Source organism: Lipotes vexillifer, unplaced genomic scaffold (genome assembly GCF_000442215.2).
Source record: "Lipotes vexillifer unplaced genomic scaffold, Lipotes_vexillifer_v1.1 scaffold1221, whole genome shotgun sequence".
Taxonomy (NCBI): Eukaryota; Metazoa; Chordata; class Mammalia; order Artiodactyla; family Lipotidae; genus Lipotes; species Lipotes vexillifer.
Window position 1 is genome coordinate 786,999 of NW_006783353.1, and position 14,337 is coordinate 801,335.

At 43.0% G+C, this 14,337-nt stretch overlaps 1 pseudogene; it reads left to right on the forward strand.

The window, feature by feature from the left end:
- Positions 1–6,135: 6,135 nt before the first annotated feature.
- On the forward strand, positions 6,136–12,723 carry LOC103077996 (tyrosine--tRNA ligase, mitochondrial pseudogene; annotated as a pseudogene).
- The last annotated feature ends 1,614 nt before the right edge of the window (positions 12,724–14,337 follow it).

Sequence of the window (14,337 nt, forward strand, 5' to 3'; positions counted from 1 at the left end):
GGCAGCCCCCGCCGCTCCGCATAGACCGGCCCGAGCGCGCACGCCGCGCCTCCGCGCCGCGCCCTGCGGACCCACGCGGGGCAGCGGTGCGGCCAGATGTGGCGCCGCAGAGGGTGGCGGTGGGCGAGGCGCGGGGGGCCCGGCGGCCGAGGGGAGCTGCGCGGGAGGCCGGGCCCGGCCGGCGGGTGCGCGCGCGGAGTGTCGTCGGGCCGGGCGCGCGAGTGACTCACGACTTCGCCCGGGCGCCGCGGGGGAAACAGGAAACTCCTCGCCAACAGCTGGGCAGGACCTCTCGCAGCCCCGAGCCTGCTCCCCGTCTCGGCTCCCGGTCCTCGCCCTCCCTCGCAGCTGCCAATCACGTCCCCGGGACCGGCCCCTCCGGGGCTTTGGCAAACTTTCAGCGGCCTCGCGCGTTCCCGCTCCGAAGACTGACTACGGAGCACTAAGTGCACACGTTCCAGAAAGTCACTGAACGCAGAGAGTGTCTGCGCTCTCCAAAGCACCCCCACCAGCATCCTCCCCTTCCCCACAACCCTCTTCGGACTGTTCCTAAGTGCTTCAGAGCTGGTTTTCAAACTCCAAGTGGCGACCCAAGAGTGGATGCTGAAATCTGAGTTGTGAGCACTTTTTTTTTTTTTTTTCAAGTAAAGCAGTAAAAGTATTTCCTCATTAAACTTTGTTTCAGTTGTGTATGCCTAAACCATCACATTGTAAAATGTTTATTTTACTGTAGGTGGAAGTCCAGAAGTCTGTTCTCAAACTTTAATGTGCTCACAGACCCCCTGAAAATATTGTTAAAATGCAGATTCTGCTTCAGTACATCTAAGAGGCAGCATTTCTGATAAGCTCTTGGGTGGTGCCTCCCATTTTGAGCTGCCTCTTTCTTCCTGGGGGGTGACTCAGTAAGCAATTATAAACAATAAGCCATCACAGAGTGATAATGGGAAATGTTATCTTCAGAATATATCAGGTATGGCAGAAAGTGTGAAAGTAAAAGTGGCCTGGGAGTCAGCTAAGTGCCAGAGTTTGCCTTCCAACACTGCCTGTGAAGGGACAGAACTCTGAGCCCCTCCCCTGCAAAAGGGGACATCGGTGGGAGCAGAAAAGGGCGAACTTTCAACTTTCTCTTCTTGCTAAGGTGACCAGGTTTGCCCCCAAACTATCCTAGTGTACATCTGTTTCAAAGTTGAATTATTAACAGAACCCCCTGTCTCTTTCCCACGTGTCTTGGCTGGATATTGACTCATATGCTCATCCTACTTCCAGCCCCCTCAAAGAGTTAGATTCAGTATAGCCCTCTCTCTGGTCAGGAGATCTTCCAGCAGGTTACACAATAGACTCCTTTATCTGAGACAAAGCTTGTTTGCAGAGGCAGGTGGCCAGGCTTACTGGGAGTAAAGGCAAACTAGCTCTCCCTGGAAACCCAACCCCTGAAATCTTCCCTGCCAATCTGAGAGTTCTTTTGCTTGATCCTGGAAGTTAAGTCTTGTCACCATTGTTCCACCCAGCACAGAAGCTGACTTTTAGGAAAAGACCACTTCCTAGCTCCTGAATTTAGGATGCAGGAAGTGGGGTGAAATCATCAGGGTTGGGCATCTTCCTTCCCACCAACCTCCTTGCCAAAGCCACTTGAGCAAAGGAGGAAAGTTGAGTTCAAAATCTGTTTCTCTCCATTTCCTCCACAGGCCCTGCCCATGCCACCACCACCCCTTGAGCAGGAGTCTCCCAGCCACTCACCCCCAATCAGGGCCATTCTGGCCCTTTTCACTCAATTTCTCAAAACCTAGCGAAAGTCAAATTTTCGAAAGGCAAACCTGATTATACCAACCCTTCTATTAAAATCATTTGATGGCTTCCCACTGCTCTTGAGACAGAGGATAGAAATGAGATCCTTGAAGGTGCCTTGAGCCCCTCCTCTCTTGTAACCTTGGGTTTCTCCTCTCCCAATGAGAGGATCTCCACATTCCTAGAATGCACCCCTGTGTTCCTCCCACACAGAGCCTCCCCCCCTTCCCCGGGGCGCACTTCCCTTCCTCTGTCCTTCCTTCTACCCAGCCCTCTCCTGGTCTTCCTTGGGTGAATCATGACTTCCTTGATGGGCAAGCTTTCCCTGACCTCCCTGAATAGACTTTTTTTAAAAAATAAATTTATTTATTTACTTATTTATTTATTTTTGGCTGTGTTGAGTCTTCATTGCTGCCCGCGGGCTCTCTCTAGTTGTGGCGAGTGGGGGCTACTCTTTGTTGCAGTGCACGTGTTTCTCGTTGCGGTGGCTTCACCTGTTGCAGAGCACGGGCTCTAGGCACGTGGGCTCAGTAGCTCTGGGCCCTAGAGAGCAGGCTCAGTAGTTGTGGTGCACGGGCTTAGTTGCTCCGCGGCATGTGGGATCTTCCTAGACCAGGGCTCAAACCCATGTCTCCTGCATTGGCAGGCAGACTCTTAACCACTGCGCCACCAGGGAAGTCTCTGAATAGACATTTTATTCTGGGTTCACTTGGCACCATATGCCTCTCCTTTTTAGCATTGACTACACCTCCTTTCCCTTCTCCCAAATCAAGTCCAAATTTCTTGAGGACAGGAATTATATCTTTTCCTCCATTCACTATTGTATTCCCAGGACCTAGCACAGAATAGGTGTTTAATAGACATATGTTGGATGAATGAATGAATGAGGTAATCAAGATTCAGAAGAAAATTGTACTTAATCATCCTAATTATTTTATAACTCGGGAAAAGGCATTCTACTACCTAACAAACTGAGATATAAACAGGCTAGATTTTAGCCGAGCATGATGTCATACTACCTCCTTTTCTTAAAAATGGAGAAGTCAGTGGTTTGGTTTTGTTTTTCTTTTTTTCTAAATTCACCCAAGTTCCTCCGGACAGTATACATACACTTCCTTACTCCCAGAAACACTGAGGCAAATAAATGCCCAATTGATTCCGAAGGCCTTCTTTTCTATATTTATTGCAAAGAACAGATATTTTACACTGTTAGAGGCCAGGTTCGAGGTATTTGGTTCCAAGGTGGAATATTTAACTGGTGGTCTCTGTCATCATATATGACTAATGTTGATTTTAATTTTGCTTGCCTTTAATATTTCCGATTTCATCTTCAATCTCCTGTGAAACTGAGAGTCTGACTTTGGCATTGCCAAGTGCAAACTCACCTTTCAAAAAGCATTGAAGTGCAATCAGAGACACGTAAACTCGTGTATACTGCAATTTGACAATCTTACAAATTTGTCAATATGAAATTCCTTTAGGAATTCTCACTGAAAGAGCAGTCTGATACCCTTAAGCCATGGTCTTCACATATAATTGTATATTTAACGTAATATAATTTTGTGTATTCACATAGGCAGTTAAGATACAATCACAAAAACTGGGGCTTTTGCAGATGGAAACAAAAAGATAAAAGTGTGACTCAGGGTTTGAAAAACAAGGAAGGTAATTTTTAAGTTCTCATCAAATTGAAAAACAATAAAAATCAACTGGAATGGAAGTTAAACAGCTTGAATATCTTCATTTTTCCAGTTTTACAAACTCTGAACACACACACAGAAAACAACTGGACTGGATCAGAATGTGGTTACTGTAAGCCCTGCATCTCCTGGTTGTGATAAGGCAAGAATTTTTGACTCCCCTGTATTTTCTGACATATGGCTGTTGAGGTTACTGGCAACTAAAGCAGTGGACAGGGAGATTCCTCTCCATGTGTGTTCTGCATCCTTATCTCTTATCTCTGGGCCAATTTTCCTTCCATTGTGAAGCAGACCAATAGCACTGAGACAACTGAATTTGCGAGGGAACCCCCCCCCCACACACACATACACACACCTTTCAGGTCATCCGGGATGCTACCTCTTCCAGGAAACATTTTGTGATTCCTCCAGCCTAATGTCATCCCTCCTCCCCCAGGGAGAACCCCAGAAGCATTTCGTTTATTTAACCTATTTTTTAATGTTTGTCCTGTTCTGGCATTGAGTGCATTATCGTTACTCATTTATTTGGGGGAATTCTACCTAGCTAATTGTAAAGTCCTTGAAAGCACAGATTGTTTACTCAACTGTGAACCCCATTCTGTGCCCTGCAGTATTCAACGTATGTTTCTTGTCTTCACTAGAGGGAAAAACGAGAGTCTTTCTCTAATCCATTTCCTTGTTTGCAATTCATCACAGATATTCATAGAAACTGCAGTTCTGCCACACGTTTACAGAAAGCATGAATGGTTTCTTTTGGAGAAAACATAACTTTTTTAAATTACAAAAGTAATGTATGTTAACTTTAGGTAGAAAAAATCTGAAATACAGATAAGCCAAAGGCAGAAAATAAAAAGGATCCTTAACCCTATCACCCAAAGATAATCCCTTAACATTCTGGAGCACGTCCTCACAATACTACTCTACTCTTCACCTGCCAGCTAAGAAACTGTGGTTTAGAGAGATTAAGTATTTGGCCAAGGTCACAGGGCTAGTAAGGACCAGAGCCAGGGTGTGAATGAGGCCTGTCCAGCTCCGGAGTCTCCACTCTAGGATAAATTGATCAGGTGGTTGATGGGCCTGGTCACCCTAGTATCTTGAGATGACTGTGGAATGATCAGGCCACCCTTTCCTATTGCTTCCTCGTCTCTCACTCATTAATCAGCCACTGCAGCCCCTTGGCCAGTGGAAAGTCCTTTTGTTTAGCTCACACCTTGTCTGCAACCAGCAAAACTCATGGGCACATTTCAATTGGAAGCTTCCTTGTGTAGTGCCTTGGATACTAGCATGTCACCTCCTTCCTTTGACTGCCATGTTGCTATTGTATCCCCATGGTATGGACTGAACTGTATCCCCCAACATGCACAGGTTGAAGCCTGACCCAAGGTGACTAATGTCCTTATAAGGAGAGGAAGAGACACCAGGGATGCTGCTGTGAATACACAGAGAAAAAGCCATGTGAACTCACAGCAAGAAGGAGGCCACCTACAAACCAAGAAGAGAGGCATCCGGAGAAACCAAACCTGCCAATACCCTGACTTTAGACTTCCAGCCTCTAGAACTGTGAGAAGTAGATTTCTGTTGTTTAAGCCACCGAGTCTGTGGTATTTTGCAATGGCAGTCCTAGCAAACTAGTCCACCCCATTTCCTAAATGCTTATCCAGATGTTCCTTCTCAGTATCTTTACAGGTTTGCTTTCTTCCACTCATTGGTGAGTGCTAGTTCTTATCAAGTTTGTCTTCTGCCCCTTCTCTCATTCCTCCTGGGGAACACAGCTATTTCTATGGCTTCACTAATCTATGATCATTTCCAAATCTAATTATCAAGCTCTGATTTCTCACCTAAGCTACCATTATTCCAATTGCCTACTCAACTCTCTTCATGGGTGTTCCACTGGTACCACATGCTCATTATTCCAAAATTGGATTCCAGAATACCCGCCCCTTGGTACATTCCTGACATCAAGAAAAGGCTCTATCTCCAACGGGTAACCCAAGGCAGAAACATAAAAATCAGCTAAGAGTTTGCCTCTATTTTACCCTCCAGAACTAACTGGGAATTAGGATCTATCTCTTTACTTTCTATATATCGCTTGAGTCTGCTCTGTTCTCATCCTCAACACTGACATTATCTTAGTTCTATCTCTTGTTATTTCATATTAGTCTTACGTCAGTTTCCTGATCTTCTCGCCTCTCTAGTCTCACCCCTTCTACTACATTCTTCACTGCTACCAAAATATTCCCCTCCAAAAATACAAAAATAACAATCACATTTAAAATTATCCAGTGGCTTCCCATTGCCTTCAGGATAGAATGTCAAGCTACTGTCCATCCATTTATTTAGTCAACCAGCATTTGATTCTCTACTGTGACCCAAATACTCTTTAAGTGCTGAAGATATGAGGACTCAGAAAATGTACTCCTAGCCTTAATTGCAGGGCATTAGGCTGTCCTTATGATCTAATGTGAAACATATATAAGTAAACAAATAATATTAACAAATCTGATAATATGATTATCACAATAGTGATGAGCTCAGAGTACCACGGGAGAAGGCAGGCAACAGAGGCCATTAACCCAGCCTGAGAATACGAGAAGGCCCAGGGGAAGAAATGCCTTTTGAGCTGAATCTTGAAGGATGGTCAGGTGAAGGCATGAGGAAAGATGCTACAGGTACACAGATCAGCAGTTTAAAGACAAGACGTGCGAGCTTGGAGTGGGTAAGGAAATGCAAAGATTTCAGAATGCCTGGAGTATAAATTTGAGGGGATTTTAGATGGAATGTTTTGGCCCCAATTCTGCATCCCTCCCTGAATTCATGTTCTTTGCCTCATGTCTATGTAGTTTCTCCGACTAGAGGCAAAGGGTTCTCATAGTCAAACACTAGTATGGGGTTTGTTATGCGGACAGTAGATGGTAAATATTTAATTTGGATATTTCAGTGTTATCTGAAATTATATACAATTATATAATTGTTCTACAATTTGGGTTATATATGCAGTTACAGAACATGGCCAGCAACATTACTTGCTTGCACAAAATCTATTCTCCCCTTTCCATATTGCTCTCAGAAGTCCAATTTGGTTTGGGATGTAAATTTAACTACATCTTAGGGAAAGGACCCATCCTTTTAAGGGTAGATATACAATCCAATTCTGCACAAAGAAATATAAGAAGAAATCTGATCGGGGCTTGTGAGAAAGATTTTTTTCTCTACTTGGTTAGGAAGAAGCGACCAAAGAAAGCCACCGTGCCCCTTGCTACTTCTGTTTCCTACCCTTGAATATGATTGGGGGAGGCTGAAACAGAGGAGATACAATAAACTTTCAACAATGAGAGGGAAGCCAAAAGTATCAGAGTCGACCCACTGAATCAATACAGTAACTACCCCCATGCGGACGTTATCTGGGGTAGAAAGTCCTCAAAGATGGCTGTGAGCCCTCCTCCCCTCACCGTACTCACACATTGCTTCCCACATCCAGAGGTGGGGTGGGATCTATTTTCTATTTTCCCTCTCCTTGGACGGGCTGGCTTTGTAACTTACTTTCACCAATAGAATAGGATGGAAATGACACAGTGCCAGTTCTAGGACTAGTCTCAAAGAGTGACTTCCTCTCTCAGAAACCAGTTACCAGGTAAGAAGTCTGCATACCCTGAGATCTTCATGCTGTGAGGGAGCCCAAGCTAGCCACATGAAACCACATGGAGAAAGAGACAGCTGGTCAGCCACCAGATACCCCAGCCCCCCAGCTGAAGCACCAAACATGTGAGTAACGAAGCTATCTTGGATGTTCCAGCCCCAGCAAATGCAGAGGGAATAGACTCAGCAAGGTGAGTCCAATCCAGATGGCAGGATCATGAGACGTAATAAACTGATACTGCACAACTCATTAGTTCCAGTCAAAAATCATTTCTAACTAATACAAAGAATTTCACTGATCATATGGAAAGAGGAAGGTGCTCCAGTCACCATATGGCTGTCAACCTGTGTACCAAATACGAACCACATCAACTATGAATTAAGATCGGTAAGGTTTCTCCAATTATCTTGTGAATTACACAATTGTATGTTTATGTATTTGTTGTCATAAACAAATACATATTCATTTGTATTTGCTTATTATATGTTGCAAACATGTAAATGTACCAAAGTTTTGAGATGTTATTTTAGGAGTTCTCCATTGTTACACATTAATAAGGCATCTCAAAACCCAAGAGGGACCCAGGATAACTTGAGCTCTGGGAGGCCCTGTTTTTCATGTCAGACTGAAGAGTCTGTATTTTATACTCAAGATGATGACAGACATTGAAGGAGATTTTGATCAGGGGAGGGAGATGATCAGAGATAATCATATAAGATTTTCAAATTAGTGACTGGGAAGTCTGAAAGATACATCTGAGGGCATCAGACTCTGTCAGGAAAAGAAGTGTGAAATAACAACTCTTACCAGAGTCATGACCAGGAATGAAGGGAAATCCTAGATAAGAAAGGCAACGAGAGTTCAGTTTGGAAGGAATTGGTGTCTGAATTGACTTGGATGAACCAGACGGACTCTTACGGAAGCAGATCCCCAAGTACCCTACACTTAATAATAATTGTAGCCAACATGTGTTGTCCACACATTCATTACTATGTGACAGATCCCGTTCTGAGTTTTTAATATGAATAACTGCCTTTAGTCCTGACAACAGCCCTATGCAGTTGATAGTATTATCGTACCCATTTTACAGGTGGGGATACTGAACCCCAGGGAGGTTAAGTCATGACAGAGCCAGAATTCCAGCCCAGCAAGAGGGCTGCAGAGCCCAGGCTCTCAGCAACTTTGTCATCTACTGCCATCACACCAGCTACCTCCTGGTCTCCCCACTAGACTGTGACATTCTTGAGGCAGGGACTGTGTTTCTCATAGCTTTAGCTTCCTGTGCCTGATCCATATTTGTTGCTTAATAAATACCTGTGAATGAGAGGATGATTCATTGAATAAACTCCATAATATGTAATATTCAAGAACTGAGAGTCTGCAGATTGTGAATTTGGGAAATAAAATCTGTGGTGCCCTCAATGCCTGATGACCAAATGAGGCTAGAAATGCTTGTCAAGGGATCTAAACACCAGCATAAACTTCCCCTTAAAATGCTGACAAATGCTTCCCAAAGTAAAAATGATACAAATGAGGATAGATTTCACCCAGGAGAAAGGATTTATGTGTTTGACAATTATGTTAATCAGTTTTATCCTAGTAAAACGTCCATTTCTAATTCTTAAGTTTTTAAGAAGGTAAAATTAAAACAAAACAGCTTTAAATCTTTTTCTCGAACAATACAGTTGTCTTTGGTATCCACAGGGGATTGGTTCCAGGACCCCCTCAGATACAAAAACCTCAGATGCTCAAGTCCCTTATATAATATGGCTTAATATTTGCTTATAACCTGTGCACATCATCCCTTATACTTTAAATTATATTTAGATTACTTATAATACCTAATACAATGTAAATGCTATGTAAATAGTTGCTGGCAGCTCAGGAAAATTCAAGTTTTGCTTTTTAGAACTTTCAGGAATTTTTTTTCGAGTCTTTTCATCTGTGGTTGGTTGAAACCTGTAGATTTGGAACCTGTGGATACAGAGGGCTGACTATACTTGCTTCCTAAGAAATGCTAGACAACTTCCCTATCATTTTGACATTATTTTCCAATCTTCAAAATCATTCAACTGAATGGTTATTAACTAAAATATATCATAAGACTTGAAAGTTGGAAACTTAATCAAACAAAAGTTATTACTTTAATTACAACAAACTGTTCTAACTGTTCATTTCACAAAAGTACAAAATCACTTAACAGTACAGGTTCAATGACTTAAAAATATCAGTATCTTAAGGTGGATTTATTTAGCTGGTGTCAGAGAAATGATTAGTAACCATTTTAAGAGCTACATTTAATTTGACTTCAAATTCATGCTATTTCACAGCTCAGAGCATAAAACATGCATGTGTGCTAATTAGATTCAATGACTATTTGAGATTTTCTGGTAAAAATTCTGTACCCTAGTTAAAGATAAGTATTTGGAGGGTAATGGTAGCTTTTAGGAAGCCCTTATCAAAAGACTGTACCCCCTAAGCAGCTTCTGCCATTATTTAAGCCATCTTTATCTTTTTTTTTTTTGCTGCACCACGTGGCTTGTGGGATCTTAGTACCCAGGCCCCCGGCAATGGAAGGACAGGGTCCTAACCACTGGATGGCCAGGGAATTCCCAAGCCATCTTTATCTCTGATTAACTCCAGAGGGTTTGTCAATTGACAGAAGATCAGAAGTGAATTTTCATTGGTGAAATAATTGGTGCTCAGGATATGGAGATTGGCTTAAAGGAGTGGTGCCCTAGATCTCACCCAGTATCCTGTGTTCAGCCACTTTTGGGAGAGTCTGACCCCTGGTCTCAGATTAACTGAATTCCACTGCTAGAAAATGGTCACATTTTCTTGGAGTGACCATTTCCTGCAAAATACTTTCAGAATATATGAAAGGACTGAAAGCAGAGTCTTTGCCTTCCCACAGAGGAAGCCAATGCTGGTTTGCTGACAAATATTTGTACACGTAGCAGAATTCAGTCTGAGACCCACTTTTATTGTGAAGCGTTACCTGGTAGTGAGGACGTGGCAAGACCTGGAGTACTGATCCATTTCCAACTTCTCTCATCAACCAAAGGTAACCAAATATTTGTCAATGATAAATTGGTCCGTTCACAGCAGTTCTACAAACACAGAAACTTTAGATTAATGGCTAAGAATGATTGCAGAGAGTATGTGGTAACAAAACACTCGGCCCAAGTGTATCATGGGTGAAGAATTCATAGTGGGATGCAGTGCTCTTGTGTAATCATTTCCACAAGTTTCAGATGTTATTAATTATTAACCTGCTGAATCATTGGGAAAGCATGGGTCACTTGCGCTGCAGGCATTTCAAAGGGCTGCCTCCTTCCTGAAGCTGACAGTAGACTCATTGGTTCTTGTTTAGAGTTGCCAAGGAATATGCTTATCTCCAAGTCATAATAACATTCAACCATCTGCTCTGCGTCCTCATTCCTCACCTAGAGGCTATCAGAATGCTACCAGTTCTGTAGGATTTCAGAGGAAGTCATTCAGAGAGGCTGCCTTTGAAATTTGTCGTTATCATTTTGCCTGCACACACAGAACAAACTCCTGAAAGACAATTAAAACACTGAGCTCTTTTTCCAACGCTTAATGTTTTACTTGACTGATTTTATAGACACCTTTTATTATGCTTGCCTTTTTTCCATCTCAGCCAATTGCTCCAATGAAACATATTGCTTCTCTTATAGGGAACACCCATAAGACATTTTTCTCTAACTAGAGAAAATGAGATTATCGTTTTACCACAGAACTTTTTTAAGTTTTCAAATCACATCTTCTACATGAATATTTCACAGAAAAATAACAATTCTGTACATAAAATTCTACTTCTGGGCGAAGTGTACAATATTTAGTCAGACCTCAAAATAAAATTGGGGTAGCATTTGCCAATTTGCGAAGAGTCTCTACACATGTGATCTTATTTCTCATCAAAACCACATGATGCTGGGGGGAGGGATAAATCAGGAGTTTGGGATTAACATATACACACTACGATATATAAAATAATCAACAAGGACCTACTGTATGGCACAGGAAACTATACTCAATATCTTGTAATAACCTAAATGAGAAAAAAATTTTAAAAAGAACATAAATATATATGCATAACTGAATCACTCTGCTATACGCCTGAAACTAACACAACGTTGTAAATCAACTATACTCCAATATAAGATAAAAATTAACAAACAAAAAATAAACCCACATGAGGCAGCATTTCCTTCCTGCTGCTGCCAGGATGGTGAAGACCCGGTTGCGGTGCATTTCCTGGGGCCGGTAGTTTGGGAGCCCAGGTCGGTCAGGAGTCTTGCCCCGGGGCTGTGTAAAGCCCACTTGGGCGCCCAGGGGTTGCTGGCGGTGCAGAAGGCTCGGGGTCTGTTCAAGGAATTCTCCCCAGAGAGGAACGAAGACAGAGCTACCCCAGTTCTTTGACCGCGGCCTGGCAAGCAGTTTTCCCCAGGCCATCCACCGCGGCTTCGACCCCACGGCGGACTGGCTTCCTGCTGGCGGTTCGGGGCCTCACTTCCATCGAGCGCGCCCACCACGTGACCACGCTGCTGGGAGAAGCCACGGCGCCGGCGAGACCAAAGCTGCGGCACCGCAGAGCACTAGGCGCTGGAGGCGGAGCCTGTGTGAAGAGGCGCGTGCGCCTGCTCCAAGGGCTCGAGGCTCATCACCGGCAGCTGTTCACTAATGGGCCGACTTGGGGCAGCTTCATGGTGCGGCGCAACCCCGCCTGGTACCGGAAGCAGCACCTGGTGGACTTCCTAGCGGCAGTGGTCAGCCACTTCCTCATGGGCACGCAGCTGAACCTCAGGAGCCTCGAAGGCAGGAGTTTGGCCGAGTTGTAATACCTGGTGCTCCAGGCCTCTGATTTCTACTACATGTTCCATCGTTATCGATGCCGGGTCCAGCTGGGTGGATCTGAACAGCTAGACAATATCATGTCCGAATCTGAGTTCATCCACAAGTTGACTGGAGAAGATGTATTATATTTGGAATCTCTGTTCCTCTAATTACAGCTGGAGCAAAACTGGGAAAGTCTGCTGGCAATGCTGTTTGGCTTATGGTATCGATTTTTTGTCAGGCAGCAGGATGATTGGGTAGAAAGGTCCCTGAAGCTCTTAACTTTTCTGCCCCTTGCAGAGATTGACCACATAATGTAGCTACATGTCGAAGAGCCAGAAAAGCGGGGTCCTCAGAAACGACTTGCTGCATAAGTCACAAAGCTTGTTGAGGAACAAGAAAGGCTGGACTCTGCTAAAAGTTTCACACAAGCCCTTTAGCAGCATAGATGCACTGGAGGTCATGTGTGATCAAGGGTTCTAAGAGTTGTTGAAAGAAGCTTCATTTCTGAATTAGTTCTTGGCCCTGGAACAAGCGTCCTAGATTTGCTGCAAAGTAAATGCCATTCCAGATGGTCCCTGAGGGTATCAGACAATCACAGAAGGCAGAGTCAGTATAAATCACAGACAAGTAACAAATCCTGAGAGTGTGTTAGGTGTCGGACCACATATTCTTAAGAATGGCCTTTCGTTACGTAAAATAGGAAAAAGGAATTTCTACGTGATAAAATGGCTTCAGCTATGATGAAAAACCCTTCTGATGGTTCATACTTATTCATCATTCATTCCCAAGACATACGAACTTATACCTTCGCTTTTGCAAATCCAAAACAGAGAATGGAGTATACTCTCGGCCTCACAGTGTGAGTAATTTCATTATTTATATAGGTTGGTTATGTTTGTGGAGTAGTGGGCTATTTTATTTCCTGATCCGTAAACATTAAGGACTACCATAGAAAAGCATGATTTCCAGGATTAATCTCTTTTAATAATTATACTTCATGAAAAACTAAATGCTGTCTTTCCTATCCTGTCCTTGCTCTTTTGGAGATGAGTAGGAACACTGAAAAAGAGGTACTATAAGGACTTGTGGATACTTTTATATCAGGTGTGTATCTCACTGGATTTTTTTGTTGTTTGGGAAGCAAATACAGTTCTCCGTAAAAAAGGAGAAAAGTTAGAGGAAGCCATAGTTGGCATTAGAAATTGCAGTAGAAACAGTTTCTTTTTTAAAAAATTTATTTATTTATTGGCTGTGTTGGGTCTTCCTTGCTGCGGGTGGGCTTTCTCTATTTGCGGCGAGCAGGGGCTACTCTTCGTTGCAGTGCACGGGCTTCTCATTGTGGTGGCTTCTCTTGTTGCGGAGCATGGGCTCTAGGCGCGCCAGCTTCAGTAGTCGTGGCACGTGGGCTCAGTAATTGTGGCTCACGGGCTCTAGAGCACAGGCTCAGTAGCTGTGGCGCACGGCATGTGGGATCTTCCCGGACCAGGGCTCGAACCCGTGTCCCCTGCATTGGCAGGCGGATTCTTAACCACTGCGCCATCAGGGAAGTCCCCGAAATAGCTTCTTTTCAAGGAAAAGAAAAATCAGTACTTGACTTTTCAGAAAGTTTCTAATCAATTTTCTAGTCCCTTGCCTGTGTTTCCATATAATTAAATATACTCATATCCTTGTTTTTATACTCAGTAAAAAGGTAGCACTGTCTTAAAACTGATTTAAAAGTTGATAAATGTACAAGTTTCAACTTCTGTCCCCAATCAGATTGCAACTTGAGATGAACCAAAAAGTTAAGTAACCAACAAAATGAAATAGAGGCAAATATTATACCAAATATCCAACCATATGAGAATACCAAAAGATATTCCAGTAAGGGAAGTTTTCATGTCAAATTTAAGGGATTTGGAATCAAGACAGTTCAATTAAGCTCTGCATTCATCAGGCAAGTTAATTCTCCAGAACTATTTCCAACATCTGAAAAATCAAAGTATTAACACCCTTATTTCCCCTGAGGATCAAGTAAAACACAAACATACACACAAAATAGTCTACAATCAGATTTGTTTTAGAAAAATCTTACAGGCAGTAAAGCATGGCTTTAACAGTTCAAATTCTAGCCATTTACTACCTGCGTTACTTGGAGCAAGTCATTTATCTTCATATGCAAAAATGGAGATGTAATACTTCAGTCAATTACAAAAATCTAAAAGGAAAATAGTCATAAGACTTTCATACAGTATAAGCTGTATTGCTATGTTCCAAAGTAGATTTATATGTTAAAAAGCTATAGCTTATCTAAACTTCCTTCTGGGAGTAAAGTTAGGAAGAATTCATTTACTGACAAACTTTAATGTCACTTCA